The sequence below is a fragment of the Rhinatrema bivittatum genome, chromosome 2 (genome assembly GCF_901001135.1).
Source record: "Rhinatrema bivittatum chromosome 2, aRhiBiv1.1, whole genome shotgun sequence".
Taxonomy (NCBI): Eukaryota; Metazoa; Chordata; class Amphibia; order Gymnophiona; family Rhinatrematidae; genus Rhinatrema; species Rhinatrema bivittatum.
In genome coordinates this window covers 600590107-600610736 of record NC_042616.1, presented here as the reverse complement: position 1 = coordinate 600610736, position 20630 = coordinate 600590107, and the positions used below count along the sequence as shown (strand labels likewise).

The window sequence follows — 20630 nt, the reverse complement described above, 5'->3', positions numbered from 1 at the left end:
CCAGAATTTCACTTCAAGTTTATAAAAAAACAAACAAATAATAGAAGGATGATTATCTCATGCTCATGCACAATGGCGAGAAGCTGCTGGCCGCAATCTAGATGTTAAGCTCTCTTCTGTCTGGAGTAGACTAAAACCCTTAGACATCATCTATCATTTTGATTCTCTTGATATGTACAAGCCTGGTCTCCTGTGATTAAAAGAACAGATTTAGATAGCAGATTGATGCATTCATATCATTCCTTAATGAATTTCCATTCTAATAACTTAAAAGCAAAATAATAACTATATGGTCTATGTAGCATATCTGATCTCATGGACTTTAATCCCTTATATACTATATGGTGGGTAAGGTTTTCTTTTAATGCGGGACTGTACCTGAGAATATTCTAATTTATGTCATATCCAACTGAAACACTGTATTTTCTTTACCCACTGCATAAAATTCATCCTATATCAGAAGCTTGTAAGTGTCCATGCCAGCGATTCTCCATCCCCTCCAACTCTCAATTGCCAACCACCGCCCCCTCCCCTACCATCTATTTTACGCCCCTCAAGAAACCTGTAATAAATCTAAACTTTTTGATAAAAGATGCACTTGTAATCATTAACCATGTCCACTTTATTGAGTGTATGCTGAAGATGATGGTTTGTTGGTTTGAAGTCTAGGGCAATTTTCCAGTGGGCTGTCACTGTTCTTGACCTGTTTAAGGAACAGAAATGTTCACAAGGTAGCCTTTAAGCACAATGCAGCATCATCTGTACAAACTTCACTAAAACTAGTAAAATACTCTAACATACTTTTCTGATAAGAAAATGCCTCCATTCACGTTTCTTCAAACACACTGTGCCAGGGCTCGACAATTCCAAGCACCAGGTTGCCAGGGCACCTAAGATTTTCACACCTAGTGGGGGGGTTTTTCACTCCTGTGCTCGTTCATGCACTTGCCGCTGACACCACCGAAACAGCTGCTATCTTCCGGTCATTCTGCACGATGCACGGACCCGAGCTGGTCTCTCGTTCTCACCAGACTTCAGGCTGCAAGGCCAGCAGAGGAATCTGGGACCCGCATGGCTCCAACTCTCACCGGAAGTCGTGAGGTGACAGGAGCAGAAGGCAGCAGCTGTTCTGGCAGCAGTATGCTTCTGCTTAGGGGGGGGGAGGGGTTGGGAGGTGCATGTAGATTAGTGACTAGTGGTTCTGTACTGCTGCCTATGGCCTCTGTGGTGACTAGCAGCTCTGCCTTAGTGTAATGTTTCAAGCTAGGCAACAAGCAATCAAATTTGGAAAACCTATGACAGCTGCTTTCCACCCAATTTTAGCATATTTATTTGTTTGTAAGTGTACACTGTAAATAAGAAAGCAAAAATGGAATAGAAAAACAAATTGTGTGTCAAATGCTGGTAAGTTGTTGTCGAGGTTTTGTTTTGTTTGGGGGGGGTTTTGTGTTATATATATATAGCAGGGGCTTAGACAAAAAAAAAGATAAAAAGACATTTTTTTTCCTTGCTTTCTACCTTCTTGTATTCCAGGTGTACATGGGAAGGAGTCTGCAGAAGATGAGAAGGGTGATTGACAGAGAGAGACTGTTGGGGACAAGGAGAGGTTCAAAGGGAGATTGCTAGGGAGGAGGTGGAGCTGAGAGAGAGACTGGAGACAGGGCGGGGGGGACGACTGAGTATGAGATTGCTAGGGACCGGTAGAGGACTGAAGAGAGACTGCCAGGGATGAGACAGGGAGATCAGAGAAAGAGAATGGGTGAAGACATGGTGTAAGGATTGAGAGAGAAATACAGTGCTGGGGACACACTTACACACACACTTACACACACTTCAGTGGGAAAAGCAGGGTGGGGTGGGTGTTAAAGAGGTTTCAGCCACTTGCTCATAGGTTTTTGGGCTGGCTTAGGGAACCAAAGAAAATTTCCCAAGGCCTGCCTAAGCCAGGGCCAGGGCCAGGACCCTCATCGGCTAAATAGCGCCCCAGAAACTGTAGAGGCAAACCTCATCTGATGTTGCAGCCCGCCTGAGGGGAGTTTTCCCCACTGTTATGACAATGGCAGTCCTCTTCCAATGACACAGCTATGCAGATGCTTAATTTGTCTTGCCCGCCACTCCTGATGAGCCTTCCAACCTTTTCCCAAATCTCTTCTGGTGATCCCAGTCAGGTAGGTTTTCAAGATACCTACCATCAATATACAAGAGCTGCATTTTCTATACTGGAGACCCAGCAAATGTTTAAACTTACAGGAAAGATTGCTTTTGCGCCTATTGGTGGCAGCACAATGCATAAAAGCAGCAAAATGAAAAAAATTGTTCTCTATCTGATTTGGAACATGGATATATTAAGATATGGAATAAGTATCAATGATAGAAAAACTGACATCCAAGAGAAAAGAAAAGATACTTGTGTTCTTTCTAGTCTTAAACCCTTTTTTTTTACAATACATTGAGAAGGAAGAGAGGCTTGGTCATGGACCTCCCAAGTTAAAATCTTTTTCTCTTCCTTATTTTTCTATTTTTTATTCTCATCTTGGATAGTAGCTTAAATGCAGGAGCCAGCCCCTAGGGAGGATTGCACGTAGGGAGCCAGCCCCTAGGGAGGATTGGCGTAGCTGCGCGTATCTTTTAAAATCCGGGGTCGGTGCGCGCAAGTCTGCGCAAAATCGGCAGCCTGCGCGCGCCGAGCCACGCAGCCAGCCTGCCTCCGTTCCCTCAGAGGCCACTCCAAAACTTTCCTTCCACCCCCCCCCCCCCCGCACCTTCTCTCCCTTCCCCTAACTAACCCGCCCCCCGGCCCTAACTAATTCCCCCCCACACCTTTATCGCAAAAGTTACGCCTGCCCAAGGCAGGCGTAACTTGCGCGCACCGGGCCGGCTGCCGGCGCGCCATGGTCCAGTCCAGGGGCTGGTCCGGAGGCCGCGGCCATGCCCCCGGAATGCCCCCGATGACGCGCCAGCCGCAACATGCCCCCCCCCCCCAGGAAAGCCCCGGGACTTACGCGCGTCCCGGGCCTTTGCACACGCCGGCAGCCTATGCAACATAGGCTCGGCGCACGCAGGGGGAGCTTGGGGCAGGTTTTCGGGGATTACGAGCGTACCCCTTTGAAAATTTGCCCCATAGGCTCTTTCTCTTTCTCACTTACATACACAGGCTCTCAGACACATACATGCTCTGTCTCTCGCACACGCTGGCTCTCAATCACACATACATACATGCTCCTTCTCAATCTTTCTGACACTTCCCCCCCCCCCCCCCCCATCCCTCCACCAAAGAACAAGTGGTGGCAGCAGCAACCTCCACCTCCTCTAGTCCTGACAGCCTCAAGAGTCCCATTGGCCAAGGGAGTTGACGCTGTTCATCTTCTTTTTTTTTAATTATTTATTTATAACTTTTCTAATACATTCTGTATTTTAAAGCATTAAGGAAAATCGTATATACCACATTAGAAAACAAATTGTTGCAAAAAAATATTATTAAAATATGCAATTCTAATGGGTTAACTCAAATCTCAAAACTACTAACTCTGAGGGCGTATACTTAGAGGAGTATTTAAGAAATTTTAATTTAATGAAAAGCTTAATCCTGAAAACAAAGCTGTTTTTTTTCCCTAAACAAACCTAGGTTCCTATGGGACAGCAAGAGTGGAAAACGAATCTAAATAAATTCTCAGCTGTTCAGGAGTAAAAAATATAAAGGAATCACTCTCTTTCTTTATGATGCTCTTACATGGATATCGCAAGAGGAATGTGGCCCCCAAAGATATTGCTTCCTGTCTCATGTTTAAAAAAACCCTTTCGCCTTTCCTGAGTAACCTTTGAAGATCAGGAAACATGTGAACCTTGCTACCATGAAATAATGAATTTAAATGTTTGAAATAACAAGACATTAGCTTGCTAATGTCTTGTTCTACTATAAGCGATACCAACAAAGTTGAACATTCAATTATCTCGATAGCAGAGGATTCTAAAAATGTAGTTAAGTTCTGAAAATAAATTGGTTGAACTACAGAATCCTTTATACGATTTTGAACATTATTTGCAGGCAAGAAATGAGCCTTATTTATCAAAGGAAACTGTGATTCAGACAATTGTAATATTTCAGTAAGGTATCTTTTAAAGGTAATTATCGGCAGTTCTCCCACGATTCATGGAAAATTTATTAACCTCAAATTCTGGTGACGGTTCCAATTTTCAATCATTTCTAAACGTCGAGATAGGGCTGCTCTGTCTTTGATTGTTGCCACTTAAAAGTTCTTGATTTGAAGAATATCTGTTTCAACTCTAGCAACAGATGTTTGAACCAATAAAGTGTTCTCTTGAACTTGTATTTTTTGATTCACTTGAGAGGTAAATAGATCCAACTTACTATTGCATTCTCTCACAGCCAAGGATAATCCTGCTGTTAACTCCCACAGGGACTCCAGGATTACGACTGCTGGCCTTGCGGGGACATCAGGGCGCTCACCCGATGGTATGGGGCTGATTTCGGAGGACAATGAAACCACTGAACCAGCTGGAGTTGTAACTCCTTCCCTCTCTGAGTCTCCTCCACGTCCTGGTCGTGCCGTCCCCTCCGACGAATCTTCCTGCAGTCGTGTGCCACTGACCTCATCGGTCTGCAACTCCTGCAGGGCGTCTGGGGAAGGTAGTTCTCTGCCTGCCGGTGTTCGAACGTCGGGGGGTGGCTGAGGGAAACCTCCTTCCCAGGCGAATTTGCCTCTCCTCCAGGCGCGTTTGCAGTGGGAAGCACCTCCCCGAAATTTACAGCTCCCTGAGACAGGAAGGTAGTTATCAGGGCTTGCTCCAATAGCTAAGTAGGGATGGAGGGGAATACCCTCACCTGCCCCTTTCGTTTTGGCAGCATCGGTAAGCTCAGGAAACAGCTTTCAACAGGGGTAAGGAGCAGCTCTGAGTCCATGTCTCAGTCAGGATGCCATCTTGCCTGATGTCGACACTGTTCATCTTCTTGCTCCGGGCCACACTGCTCTTTCCCCTGCTCAGGCTGATGCTGCTAATACTTGTGACAAGAGCATTGGTTTCTTTTTTTTTTTCCTGTGTCCATGGGCACACTGCATGGCACTGCATGGCCTCTTCTGTGCCATCGGGACAGGAAGAAGGATAGACTATTGCCACTAGTGTTGCTACCCCAAAGTGTTTCTATCAGCAGTTTTGCCACGTTCCGCTCTAGCTATCAGCATTTCAAGCCCGGGCGGAGGAAATGTGTGTCTCGCTGGAGTGGAAGAAAGGGAGAAATGAGCAGCCAAGCTAGTGGGAAACCACGAAGTGTGTCGACACACCGGTTGAGAACTGCTGTTATATACTGTATATACACACTTTTACTTTCCTTCACCATACGTTCTCAAGTACCCTTACATAGGCTCCTATGCTGCCCTCGGTCTGTTAGTATCCTGTAACAAGCTAAGAATAACATACTAAAAACAAACTTCCCCCTCCCCCAAACCAGGGGATTTCCAAAGGAGAATAACAAATAACATACCAATAAAACATAATTAGGATAAACCAAATAGATTAATATCCCCTCAATTTAACCACTGAAGATTTGATTACAACTATATATGCACATTTGGAAACACAATAACAGTGGAATACCACACATTTGCCAGATAAGAGAGGGATCAGGACTGGTCTGATTGGACTCAAGGAAAGGAAATGATCAGGTAAGAACTGATTTCTCATTCCTCTTCATCCAACCAGACCAGTCCAAGCCATGGATACATATGGGATGTATCCAAGCTATACATCTAGCAGGTGAGGCATGTCGGGCAAAGCCGTCTGAGACCAACGGACGCAACAGTACCCCCCTTCAAAGGACCTCCTCCAGACCCCCTACCTGGTCTTGGTTTCCAAGGATGTGAACGATGATACTGGTTCAGCATCTCTTTGTCCAGAATGTTAGACATAGGTTCCCACAAGTTATTTTCTGGTCCATAGCCCTCCCATGACAGGAGGTATTCCCATACTCTGCCTCTCTTCCTTACATCAAGTATAGCGTCTACTTTGTACTCAATGTCCTCTTCTGCATCAACAGGAGGGGGATCTGGTGTCTTGGTGCTGAATTTGTTGAGAATAAGCGGTTTCGGTAATGAGACATGAAACGCGTTATGGATCTTCATTGCTGGAGGAAGTTTGAGACTGTAGGAGAGATTACCCAGACGTCGGAGGATGGGGAATGGTCCAACATAGCGTGGAGCGAAGCAAGCATATGGCAACTTCAATCTAAGGTGCTTTGTAGACAACCAGACCTTATCACCAGGTTTGAGTTCAGAAGCCTTGCCATGATGAATGTCATAGTCTCGTTTTGCTCGAATTCCAGCTTTGAGGAGCATCTCCTCTGTCTTCTTCCAAAGTTGTTGAATCTCATCGACAGTGGCTTGTGCTGCCGGGGACGACACTGAAAGCGGACATGGCAAAGGTGGTGAAGGTAGTCGTCCATATACCACTTCGAATGGTGTTGATCCAGTAGATGTTGCTGGATGAGAGTTGATGGAAAACCCGGCCCACGATAGAAGTTCAGCCCAGTCATTCTGGCGTGAAGAGACGTAGGCCCTGAGAAACTGTTTGAGGGTAGGGTTCATCCTCTCAGTTTGGCCATTGGATTGCGGATGGTAATCCGCCATTGGATTGCGGATGCCTAATATTACACGATGTAAATTTGTATATAATGCTTACCATGTAAGCACTTAGGTTTCTGCTTATTTGCTCTGCTCTCCAGTTAGAAATTGTTTAACCTATCCTCTTTTTCTCTAACAGCCCAGTTCCACATTCCCTGTTATAATGTAATTTCTTGCTTTCATTGTTAACTGGTTTTTTCCCCCTAGTTCATTGTAAACCGGTACAATAAGACCTGGTCTTGAGCATCGGTATATTAAAAGAATATAAATAAATAAATAAATAAATAAATAAGTCGAGAGTGATATCAAACTTCTTGCAAAGAGCCTTCCAGAATTTGGCTGTGAATTGTACGCCTCTGTCTGAGACGATGTGCTTCGGTATTCCGTGCAGGCAGAATATGTGGCTGATGAAAAGCTTTGCAAGTTCACTGGCAGATGGTAAGCCAGGAAGCACCACAAAGTGAGCCATCTTTGAGAATCTGTCCACCGTTACCCAGGAGAGGGGTAAGTCCACCACGAAGTCCGTGGCAATGTGAGTCCAGGGCTCATCCGGTATAGGTAAAGGTTGAAGCTGACCCCAAGGACGTCCAGGTGGAGATTTTTGTCTGGTACAGTTGGTACAGGCCGCTACATAAGCAAAGGCGTCTTCTCTCATAGACGGCCACCAGTAGAATTTTTGCAGCTTTGCCAGGGTTGTTATGACTGGGCAGTGGTAAAGCAAAAAGTGGACCCTTGGGCCGGCCTGCAGGTATTACACAGAGCAGGCCGGGAGGCGGAGTCAGTGCTTGGCAAGGATACCAGGAGCCTGGAATCACCCCGGGAGGGGCCCGTAGGGACCCAGGCCCTGGGGACTGGAGCAGTTCAAGGTAGTCCAGAGAGGGTACGTCCGAGGGTGGTCTGGAGAGAGGTCAGAAAGTTCAGAGACAGCTGCTGGAGGAAAGGCAGACGGCTGGCTGGCAGGCAGGTCACAGGAGAGCGGAGTCTGAACCGGCAGCGGGTAGGAGGCTAGGCCGCGAAGCAGACCAGAGTCACCGCAGGCAGCGGGTTAGTAGAGAAGGCCGCGAGGCAACCCGGGATCAGGAGTGGCGGCAGGCTGGCACCGGAGTCCGTGGCAAACCGGGGTCAAGACCGGCGACAGGCTAGCATAGAAGTCCGTTAGGCAACCGGGATCAAGGCAGGCAGCTGGCTAGCGAGACGTCCATTAGGCAAACCGGAATCAAGGCAGGCAGCAGGCTAGCGAGAAGTCCGTTAGGCAAACCGGGATCAAGGCAGGCAGCAGGCTAGTGAGAAGTCCGTTAGGCAAACCGGGATCAGGAACCAGGAGACAACGAGAGTCAGCAAGTAAGGACAGGAACAGGAAGCAACTAGTCAGCAGGAAACCTCGTTGCAAGGCGTCTAGTGGGGGACTGGACGCCGGTTAAATCTGGAGCGGGGCGTGACGTCAGCAGGCGAGGCGCAGCCGGGCTTCCGGGTGCTGTGCGCTTAAGAGCACCTCCTCGTGCGCGCGGCCAGGCAAGGGTAGGCCTGTAATGGCGTCTTCCTCGTGGGAACTCCTCGGGCGGAGGCTCTGTCGAGCCTGGATTCAAGTGGATTCCTGAAAGAGCTGAAGAGACTGTAAGCAGGCCTGACTCCGAACATGAGAGGGGCGGTCGGGACCGCAACAAGGGTTCTCCGTTGACCGGGATGTCCAGCCAGTTTAGAGTCACGAGCCCATGCTAGTACTTTCTTCCGGAGGTTGATAGGCACAATCATTTTGCCCACAGGTACTGGGTGAGTAGCTGATAGAATGACTCAGGTTCAATGATGTGTTGCAGAGCATCAGACACATCTTCAGATAAGAAAGAGCGAGATAGGGAATCCACTCTGACGTTTTTATCTCTAGGTTGCTACTTTAAGATGAAATCAAACCTGTTAAAGAACAGGGACCACCTCGCCTGTCTATGGTTGAGGCGCTGGGCATGATGAAGGTATTCTAGGTTTTTATGGTCAGTAAAAACCATAATCTGGTGTTGAGCACCCTCGAGCCAGGGTCTCCACTCTTTGAACGCCATCTTTATCGCCAACAATTCTTTATCTCCGACTCCATAGTTCCTCTCAGCTGGTGTGAATCGTCTGGAGAAGAAGAAACATGGCCGCAGGATCTTGGAGTCACTGGTTTGACTTAATACAGCCCCTACGCCAACATCAGAGGCATCCACCTCGACAATAAAGGGGCGTGTAGGATCCGGGTGATGGAGACATGGCTTGCTGGAGAAAGCGTCCTTCAGTTTTTGGAAAGCGGTGACAGCTTCTATAGACCAATTGGCAACATTGGCACCCTTCTTTGTCAGAGTTGTTAAAGGCACAGTCAGTGAGGAGTAATTCTTAATGAAGGTTCTATAGTAATTTGTAAATCCCAGAAACCTTCTGAGAGCTTTTAGACCAGTAGGTTGGGACCATTTCTGAATGCTCTCCAGCTTTTGTGGGTCCATCTGGAACCCCTTGTTAGACACCATGTACCCTAGGAACGATACAGATTCCTTGTGGAATTCGCATTTGGACAGCTGAGCATATAGATGGTTCTCCTGCAGTCTTTGTAACACTCTCTTGACATCCATAAAGTGGGTATTCAGATCTTGAGAGAAGGTCAGGATGTCGTCCAAATAGACAACAACATATTGGTAGAGTAGGTCACGCAGGAGGTCGTTCATCATGCCTTGGAAGACAGCTGGGGCGTTGCATAAGCCGAAGGGCATCACCAAATACTCAAAGTGTCCGTCCCTGGTGTTAAAAGCTGTCTTCCATTCGTCACCTGAACGAATACGAACAAGGTTATATGCTCCTTTAAGATCCAGCTTGGAGAAGATCTTAGCCCCCTGTAGGCGGTCAAACAGCTCTGAGATAAGTGGTACCGGATAGCGGTCTTTGACCGTGATCTCGTTTAGACCGCGATAATCAATGCATGGATGTAGGGTTCCGTCCTTCTTCCCCACAAAGAAAAACCCTGCTCCTGCCGGAGACTTGGATGGCCTTATGAAACCTTTTTGCAGATTTTCTTGGATGTATTCAGACATCGCTTTATTTTCCATCACCGAGAGGGGGTAAACTCTTCCCTTAGGTGGTTCGGTATTCGGTTTCAAATTGATCGCACAGTCATAACATCTGTGTGGGGGAAGTATATCAGCAGCTTCTTTAGAGAACACATCTTGAAATGATGTGTATTGGGGTGGTAACCCAGGCATCAACGGAGTCGTAGGCATACAGGGTAATGGTGAAACTTCCTTCAGACATTTGCCATGACAATCTGGGCCCCAACGTGAAAGCTCCAGAGTAGCCCAGTTGAATTGCGGCATGTGCTTTTGTAGCCATGGTAACCCAAGTACTAAGGGGTGCATAGCCTTTTCTAGCACGAAGAAGGAAATGGATTCCGTAAGAAGAGCTCCAGTCCTTAAACTGACTGGTTCCATTTGTAGGGTTACTTCACCCGGTAAGGGTTCCCCATGGATAGAGGATAACAGAAGCGGAGGCTTCATAGTCATTGTGGGGATATGCAGATATTCCACTAGACGTCTCAGTATAAAATTCCCTCCTGCCCTGGAATCCACTAGGGCAAGAGTCTGGAATTCAAGAAGTCTGTTTATCAAGGAGACTGGCAGAGAGAATGGAGGAGAAGGTACAGTTAGACCTAAGAAGAGTCTTCCCACAGGACTTAGGTCTGACCATTTCCTGGACAGATAGGGCATGTTTGTACTGCATGGCCTGCTTGACCACAATACATGCAGAGACCTAATCTTCTCCGCGTTCTTCTCTCCTTAGAAGTCAGGTGACTACGGCCTAGTTGCAGAGGTTCTTCTTCGCCAGAAACCGATTTAGACTGAATAGGCTTAGGTATAGTTTTGTCTCTGATTTCTCCCTGGCTAGGTCTCTTGGAACCTTTAACCTCTTGAACTTTATCCTGAAGCCGTTGGTCAATTCTTGTGGCTAACTTCATCAGGTCCTCCAAGGTCTCAGGCATTTCTTGAGCCACCAATTCATCTTTTAGCCGGGAGTTCAGGCCTTCAAAGAAAAGGGTCTTCAGGCATCTCGAGTCCCAATTCAACTTTGAAGCCAACGTCTTAAATTCGATGGCGAAGTCTGGTAAAGGTTTATTACCTTGCTGTAGATGATCCTCAGGATGGGGTCATCTCGCTCCCACAGCGGAGAAGCCCAAGCTAATGCCATTCCGTCCAGATAAGACAGGATATACGTGGTCTTGGCATAAACTGTGGGAAAATTATTAGGTTGAAGTGCAAAATGCATACCGCATTGGTTGAGGAATCCCCTGCATCTCCAGGCTTCCCCTGAGAAGCGAATAGGAGCGGAGAGGGGTACCACTGTTTTAACTGTCACTTCTGGCAGTGTTTCTTCTTTACCTGAGGTAGTAGGAGTGTTCATCTGTGAGTGTAGTAGATTAAAGGCCACAGTCAAGCTATCCAGCGTGTTCTGTTGTTCGGTGATTCACTGGGCCAGGCCTGGAATGGCCTGCAATGCAGTGAGCTGAGCTGAATCCATGGAGTTAGCAATCTGTTATGATATCGAGGTGTTTGGTGGATTCTTAGGGGCAACAGTGATAGTGTCTCCCACAGGGAGAAGCCCTGTAGGGAACTGTAATACCAGGCTAGACTCAGATGCACAAACACAGAGAATATATCTTTATTATGCAGCTTATATGGTTCACCAGAGGTGGCAGTAGAGAGTGGATTAGATAGCAACAGTCTGTGATCCTCGGCAGAGGAGACCCGTCCCACAATGGTGGTGTAAGGCCCCGATGCAGGTGTCCAGTGAGGTGCTGTAGGAGAGACAGACTGGCAGATGTTATTACACACTCCCTTGTAGCTGAGTAGATAGAATTCCCAATAAGCAGTAGAGAGAGGATAGGCAGCAACAGTCTGTGATCCTCGGCAGAGGAGTCCCGTTCCAAAATGGTGGTGTAGGGCCCGATGCAGATAAATAACGAGGAGCTGTAGATGAACAGACTGGGAGAAGTAGTACTCACTCTCTGTAGCTGATAGGTAGTGTTCCAGCAGGTAGAAGAATTAGTAGCAGGCACCAGGATAGACACACAGGCCCTCGAGGAGCGGGTACCTGGATTCAGGATAGGCTCCTGGAAATAAGCGAAGGGCCCACGAGGAGCGGGTACCCAAGTTAGTAGAACCCCGGAGGGTGAAAACAGCTTCCAGCAGCAGCAGAAGCGGCAGAACAGCTTCAGACCGGAACAAATCCAATCCGTTGCTAACGCGGAGAGAGTCAGCAAATGGGCAACCTTTTGAAGTCGGAAGCAGTGATGTCACTCGAGGGGGACACCCCCAAGGTTCGCTTCAACACTGCTATAAGACGTGAGGCGTGTGCACGCGCCCTAGGAGGCCTCAGGTCAACATGGCGGGACGCCGCGCCAAAGCCACTCCGGGGACATCAGAGGGTGCGGCAAGGAGGCGCTACGGACGTGTTGCGACCGTCGCTGCCCGACGTCTCCACCCCGCCCTCCTTACCTCTGTGGCGACTCCCTCTTTGCTTGTTGGATGTTTGGCTGCCACGGCATCATCTTTCCACCGTCCTCCGGCGTCCCCGGACCGGCTAGACGCTGCACTCCGCCATGTTTCCCAGAAGCCTAAAGGCGCGCGCACGGCCCGACCCCGACTCAAGTACCAGCAGTGGTGCGAACCTCAGGGGCGTCCCCCTGAGATGACGTCATCTGCACCGGATATTTAAGGTCTCTGAATTCGCTAACTAATCGAGTTAGCAAGGAAAGGTTTCGTACACTCCTAGCTACTCTGCCTCCTCGGACTTACCAGGGGTACCCGCTCCTCGGGGGCCTCATTTCTCTTTTGCCTTTCAGGTCGCAGTCTGGAACCGGTACTCGCTCTTCGAGGGTTCATGTTCTCGGACCTGCTTCTGAATACCACTTCTGCCAGGAAGTCATCGCGGTCTACAACACCAGTGAGTTACCATCCTTCTATCAGACCTTTCCCTGGAACCAGGTACTCGCTCCTCGAGGGCCTAATCCATTCCAGCTCCTGGGCTGCTTCAAGAAACTATTGTGTGAGTGTTACCATCAAGGTTCTATTCCTGAACTCTGTATACCCTGCCTAATCACTATACTTAGTTTCTCTACAGCTCTGCCATCCTGGGATTGCTGTTCCAGTACCTGAGGGACTACAGCCCAGCCGGGCGCCTCCAGCTCACTACTGCCACCTCTGGTGGTTCAATATACTGTTTAATAAAAGAACTAGTGTGTGTCTGTCTCCAAACTCTGAGCCTGACCGGTGGTCCCTCTCGGGATCTTCCCCCGGGGGCGTGGTCAACTGCCACCGGCCCAAGGATCCACCCACAACTATCCCAAACAATAACAGATTGCTAACGCCATGGATCCGGCACAACTCGATGCCTTGCAGGCCATACCGGGCCTGGCCCAGCACATTGTGGAGCAGCCAGACGCCTTGGAGAAACTTACTTCAGCGTTTCATCAGCTACACACAGAAAGTTCAAGGCACAGCTTCCAACCATGAAGGTCAGTTACAGGAGGTAACTTTAAAGACTGCTGTACCACTGGAGGCTCCAATCCGCTTTTCCGGAGAAATCCAGAAGACCCGGGGTTTTTTAAACCAGTGCTGCATGCATTTTGCCTTACAGCCATCATTGTTTCCTATGGCTCTCTCCAAGACTACCTACATCCTTTCATACCTGGAAGGTAGGGCCTTGTCTTGGGCATCTACCTTGTGGGAACGCAAGGACCCCATTTTGCAGGACATAGAAGGATTTATGGACTTGTTTAAATCCGTTTTCGAACACCCTGCTCGAACTTCTGTAGCCGGTTCTGCTTTGGTTGAATTGAAGCAAGGCAACAGATCTTTGGCTGAATTTGCCATAGAGTTCAAAACTCTTGCAGCGGAACTCCACTGGGACCCCAAATGTCTCAAGACTCTCTTTTGTAGAGGCCTGGATACCCGTTTAAAGGACAAGCTGGCTGCTCGCGAAACACCTGACTTGCTGGACGAATTAGTAGCCTTGGCCACTCGGATTGATCACCGGCTCCAGGACAAGGTGAAGGAACTCCGGCCTAAGGTGTAACCTGGGTTCAAACAGGCTAGTGCTGCATCTGCACCTTGGATGGTTCCAGTAATCATTGCTGCTGATAAAGATGAACCGATGCAAATTGGTCATGGACGTTTGACTTCCAAAGAAAGAAGACTTCGGAAGAAGCCTTTGCATGTATTGTGGTCAGCCAGGCCATGATGCCTCTACATGTTCCATTCGTCTGGAAAACGGACAGGCCTAAGTCCGGCAGGACTGTTCTTAGGCCATACTGCGCCCTCTCCTCCGCTCTCTCTCCCAGTCTTCTTCACCTACGGACCAGTCATGGTTCAGACTCCTGCCCTAGTGGACTCAGGGGCAGGAGTCAACTTCATTCTCAGACGTCTAGTGGAATACTTGAGGATCCCCCTCATCAAATTAAAAGATCCATTACTGTTATTCTCCATTCATGGAGAGCCCTTACCGGGCGACGTGACTTACCAAACCGTTCCAGTTACACTCCACACCGGAGCTCTCCATACGGAGTCGCTCTCCTTCTTTGTATTGAAAAAAGGCCATGCACCCTATCGTCCTGGGGTTAGCCTGGCTGCAAGTGCACCAACCCCAATTTGACTGGGTATCCTTGGATCTCTCCCGCTAGGGCCCAGATTGTCACGGAAGGTGCCTTAAGGAAATCTTGCCTATCATTTGCATGCCTATGACTCCAGTGATGCCAGGACTGCCGCCCCAATATGCATCCTTCGGAGATGTATTTTCCAAAGAAGCGGCTGATATTCTTCCTCCACAAAGGCCCTATGACTGTGCCATAAGACTGAAGCCCAACACTGAGCCACCAAAGGGAAGAGTGTATCCCCTCTCAGCTCTCGAGAATAAAGCAATGAAGGAATACACTGAAGAAAATCTCCAGAAGGGCTTTATCCAACCATCAAAATTGCCAGCCGGCGCGGGGTTTTTCTTTGTAGGGAAGAAGAACGGTACCCTACGTCCATGTATCGATTACCAATGTCTAAATGAAATCACGATCAAAGACCGTTACCCCTTGCCGTTAATCTCGGAGCTGTTTGACAGGCTGCAAGGGGCCAAGATATTTTCAAAGCTTGACCTAAAGGGGGCCTACAACCTCATTCGCATTCGGAGCGGCGATGAATGGAAAACAGCCTTCAATACGCGAGACGGCCACTTCGAGTATTTTGTAATGCCGTTCGGGTTGTGCAGTGCACCTGCCATTTTCCAAAATATGATGAACGACATCTTGTGGGATCTGCTGTACAAGAACGTTGTGGTCTACCTGGACGATATACTCATCTTCTCCCAGGATTTGGACACCCACATTGCAGACGTTAAGCAAGTACTCCACCGTGTCCGCAAACACCAGCTGTACGCCAAACTCTCGAAGTGTGAATTTCACAAAGACTCTGTGCCTTTCCTAGGCTACGTAGTGTCAAAGGAAGGCTTCCAAATGGACCCTCACAAACTTGAAATTATCAAGAATTGGTCTCAACCTACCAGCCTGAAGGCTTTAAGGAGATTCCTGGAGTTCACCAATTACTATCGAAGCTTTATAAAGAATTATTCTTCTTTAACCGTACCCTTGACTGCAATGACTCGCAAGGGTGCCCACGCTTCAAAATGATCAGCGAAGGCCATTTCCGCATTCGAGAAATTAAAGACTGCCTTCTCTACAGAACCGTGCTTGCGGCATCCAGACCCCACAAGCCCTTCATAGTAGAAGCTAATGCTTCAGATGTGGGGGTAGGGGCTGTGTTGAGCCAACCTGGAGACTCAAAAGCCTTACGTCCCTGTTCATTCTTCTCTCGAAGATTTTCTCCAGCCGAGAAAAACTATGGGATCGGCGATAAAGAGCTCTTGGCAATAAAGCTTGCATTCGAGGAATGGCGGCCTTGGCTCGAAGGCGCTCAACATCAAATAACCGTATTCACGGATCATAAAAACCTAGAGTATCTCCGCCACGCACAACGTCTGAATTACAGACAGGCCAGATGGTCATTATTCTTTAATCATTTCGATTTTGTGCTCAAGTTTCGCCCTGGAGATCGAAACACCAGAGCAGACGCTCTGTCACGCTCTTTCCATTCAAAGGATGTGCCTGATGAGCCACAGCACATAATTGACCCAAAACAAATCCTCTTGGCATCCACACAGTCATTGCCCGCTGGAAAAACTATCGTTCCAAAGAAACTCAGGACGAAAGTGCTCTTTTGGGCGCACGATTCCAAGCTGGCTGGCCATCCTGGTCAACGCCATACCTTGCTCAAGATACAGGAGCTGTATTGGTGGCCTACTATCAAAAAGGATACCTTTTCCTATGTGGCATCCTGCACCAATTGTGCTAAGAACAAACCTGCTTCTGGACAACCGTGGGGCCAGTTGCAACCATTGCCAGTTCCGGATCAGCCCTGGTCGCACATCGCTACTGACTTTGTAGTCGATTTACCTACTTCCGGAGGAATGAACACCATCTGGGTGACCGTGGATTGATTTAGCAAGATGGCACACTTCGTGGTGCTCCCTGGCATACCCTCAGCCTTGGAGCTTGCAAAGCTCTTCATAATGCACATATTCTGCCTCCACGGCCTACCTTCACACATCGTATCCGACCGTGGGTCTCAATTCACGACACGGTTTTGGAAGGCCTTGTGCAAGTTATTCGACATTACTCTGGATTACACTTCAGCTTACCATCCGCAGTCGAATGGCCAGACGGAACAGATGAATCATATAATGAAGCAGTTTATTCAAGCTTATGTCACATCCCAACAGAATAACTGGGCCGAATTGCTTCCTTGGGCTGAATTCGCCATCAACTCTCATCCAGCAACATCTGCTGGACTGTCACCATTTGAAGTGGTTTATGGACGTTCTCCAACACCGCCACTTCCACTGAAGCTCTCAGTGACATCCCCAGCAGCACAATCCACTGCTGATGATATCCATAAACTGTGGGTTCAGACAAAGGATATGCTAATCAAAGCGAGTGACCGTGCTAAGAAGTACTACGATGTGCACTATTCGCAAGCTCCAGTCTTCAAATCAGGAGCCAAGGTCTGGTTGTCAACCGAGGACCTCAGACTGAAACTACCCTCCTCTCGGTTTGCTCCTCGCTACGTGGGACCATTCCCAGTCCTTCAACGTATTGGCAAAGTCACCTACCATCTGACGCTACCACCTGGTCTCCACATCCATAATGCTTTCCACGTTTCACTTCTGAAACCGCTCATACTCAGCGAATTCTCTTCCAAATCTCAAGACCCACCTGTCATCAATGCAGAAGACGACTTAGAATTCAAAGTCGAAGAGATTCTGGATGTTCGTAAAAGAGGCAATACTTTTGAATACCTTCTGAAATGGGAAGGTTTTGGCCCCGAAGAAAACTCTTGAGAGCCTCAGACCAATATCATGGACAAAGAGATGCTTCATCAGTTCCACATCACGCATCCTTCAAAACCCAAGCCTGGTACCCGAAGAGGAAATCACCCTTTAAATGGGGGAACTTTGCGACCGTCGCTGCCTGACGTCTCCACTCCGCCCTCCTTACCTCTGTGGCGACTCCCTCTTTGCTTGTTGGATGTTTGGCTGCCACGGCATCATCTTGCCGCCCTCCTCCGGCATCCCTGGACTGGTAAGATGCTGCACTCCGCCATGTTTCCCAGAAGCCTAAGGGTGCGTGTGCGGCATGGCCCCGACTCAAGTACGAGCAGTGGCGCGAACCTCAGGGGCGTCCCCCTGAGATGACGTCATCCGCACCAGATATTTAAGGTCTCTGAATTCGCTAACTAATCGAGTTAGCAAGGAAAGGTTTCGTACGTTCCTAGCTACTCTGCCTCCTCGGACTTACCAGGGGTACCCGCTCCTCGGGGCCTCGTTTCTCTTTTGCCTTTCAGGTCGCAGTCTGGAACTGGTACTCGCTCCTCGAGGGTCCACGTTCTCGGACCTGCTTCTGAATAACACTTCTGCCAGGAAGTCATCACTGTCTACAACACCAGTGAGTTACCATCCTTCTCTCAGAGCTTTCCCTGGAACCAGGTACTCGCTCCTCGAGGGCCTAATCCATTCCAGCTCCTGGGCTGCTTCAAGAAACTATTGTGTGAGTGTTACCATCAAGGTTCTATTCCTGAACTCTGCATACCCTGCCTACTCACTATACTTAGTTTCTCTACAGCTCTGCCATCCTGGGATCGCTGTTCCAGTACCTGAGGGACTACAGCCCAGCCGCACAAAAATTAGGCAAGCACAAGCACTCTAAAAAAAGCACACATACAACCTGTGCACACTGCCAATACACTTAAAAATGTGCACATAAAAGATGCGCCCAAAATGGAGCTCACAACACATACTCAGAGCCGGACACACTGCACACACCGAAGTTCCAATAGAGGGCACTGAGCACGCACAGAAGCACGCTAAAACGCCACCGCTGTCTACCACATGGCGAGTGGGCAAAAGCCTAACTACAGGGCTTAGACCACCCTGGCTGTTCAACCCACCATGCCAAGTCCTTAACCCCCACAGGAGTGGGAATCGTCATTACAGCGCACTGAGGATGGAGACTGGAGGAAGACCTGCAAATACCTCTGCACTATCTCTGCCTGAACTTTTTTTTTTTTTAACTTAGCGGGGCTCAGCCTTACCTGGCTGAGTAGAGACAGTCTCCAGCTGCAGGGGGAGAAGGCACCTGCCGTCACGACCATGCTTGTCTTCCTGTACCCGCTGCCTTTAAGCTGTACAATCGGCTAAGTCCATGCCAGCATAAACCAGGGCACACTGGATGAAGGCACACCTCTGAGGGACCACAGAAATTACCTCAGGAATTCTCAACTGGGGAAGGGACCATCAGGTATCACCGCAGGAGAGCGGGGTTTTTTGCATTTCTTTTCTAAAATTCTTCTTCCAAATCTGAAGCAATCCCCATAAAGAGATGGACATTCACCATCTGCTGGAGATGGAGAATACCGGCTGGCTGAGGTCACTGCAGGAGTATATATACTGTGACATCAGCTTGCTCCATCTCCATCTGCTGGCAGGGTAGCATTACCCACTGGTCCTGAGTCCATCTGTCTACACATTATGTGTCTCTTTCAGTGGGCCCAGTGTGGCAGGCCAGACATGGGGGGAGCTGTAGCAGTATTTCACAACACAGGAAGAGCTGCCACCCTCAGAACCTAAATTGGGAGATGTTTCTGCTGCCACTGGATCTCTAGCTAGGAACAAAGTTTGCACCTGCAGCCCACCTGAGGGAAAAGAAGTGGTGAGGTAGGGAAAGGAAAAGGGGTAGAGAGGCCAGAGAAAGGAAGGAGGGAAGAGGAGAGTCAAAGGAGATGGCGGAGAAGACTTATGGGGAGAGAATAAAAGCAAGAAGTATTAAAAAAAAAGTTATATAAGCAATAAAAAAAATGACAAAGTTGAGCAACCGAAGAAAAAAAAAATACAAAAATAAAGATAAAAATAGGAATGTGGAAGACCCCCCTCCAATCTGGCCACCAGATATTACTGTCCCTGTATAGCACACACTTTAGAAGGAGCCATCCATTACCCTCAGTCCCTCCCACCTGGAGGGTCTGGATTGGATGCCTGAACACTATTTAGCCCAGCTATTTTAGGACACTTTGTGATCAGTTTGAGGAAGCCTTTGAACAGTAAGGATGTTTCAGTTTCACACTCTGGTGAGGCCTCCCTGCTTCACCCAAATGGAGTTTCATTTAGAAGTGACACCTCATCCTGCACTCCCTGCCAGAGGGTCCTTCTCCTACTAATTTACAGAGATATATTTTTGTGCCTGATACACTTTTGGGGCAAAAGGGCTCTCACCAGGGGACCAAAGACCTGTGAGGCCTCTCTAAACCCTCGGTGGGCAAGCACCAGTGATGGATCCTGCTGCGAGAGACATTGAAGGCAGAAGATGTGTCCAGTTTTAACTTTAAAGGTATTTTTTGAATACGAACAGTGTGGAGAGGTTTTTTGTATTTCCTCTCCCAACAGGGACTGTAGTCCTGAGGTAGCCTGATCCCATTTGACTTTTCCCCATGAGAGGTCCCCCTGAAATAACAACTAAGGAAGGAAGAACAAGATCAGAAGACCCCATCCTGATCTCCACCCAAGGAACCAGGACGGGCTGGGAGTCCAGAAAGGACATAGACCAAGGTAGGATTTTGTGCTGTGGAGTTGGTCCAATAGGATTTCCGGATAGCCACAGGATGAGCTTTGCACATTAAAATCACCATGGGAGCTCTATTCAGAGATCTGACTAAAGGACATCTATCTACAGAGAAAAATACGCTTGTACCAACAGTCAGATGTAAATTCACTCTTATGAACAAATGGACTTAATGTAATGATTTTCAATCAGTAAACTTTTATTTAACCCCCAGAATCTGGTCCTGGTTTGTCCCAGGCTCTCGCCTCATTTACAGTCTACACACATACTGGGAGCAGCACACCTACCCTGCTAAAGGTTACAGGAACAATTAGTGAAAAGGGTAAAAAAGAACAAAAAAATGTTGGGCGATATTGGACTTGAGTTTCTCCCAGATTATTAAAAGCCTGGCTGAAAAACGTTCCAGCTCTTACCATTTGTCTGTGGTATGCTGCCTATTTGTTTGGACGTGATGTGTCCCTCACTGGGTCTGGGTGTGTGTTCTGTGTTTGTCTGGTCACTGTGTCTGTGAGTGTGAGTGGGGTATGCTCTGTGTGCTTGTGTCTATCTTGGTGTCTGGATGTGGTATGCCTGTCTGGCTTTGGGTGTGGTGTCTGTGCCTCTCTGGGTGTGGGCTCTCTGTGTCTGCCTTGGTGTAGTGTTATCTGTGTCTGACTTTCTGGGTATGGAGTGTCTGTCTGGGTGTAGGGTATCTGTGTCTTTCTGTCTGTCTGAATATGGAGTATGACTGGGTATGAGGCATGTTTCTGTCTATCTCTGAATGGGTATGGGGT

The 20630-nt window shown here is 48.3% G+C and overlaps 1 protein-coding gene across 1 annotated transcript in view; it reads right to left on the bottom strand.

Moving 5' to 3' along the window:
* Positions 1-604: 604 nt before the first annotated feature.
* CABYR (calcium binding tyrosine phosphorylation regulated) overlaps positions 605-20630 on the bottom strand; it is a 223807-nt gene continuing 203781 nt past the window's right edge. Inside the window, exon 6 of the mRNA XM_029591145.1 lies at positions 605-703. The gene's annotated coding sequence lies outside the window, so the exon portion shown is untranslated. The remainder of the gene's footprint in view (positions 704-20630) is intronic.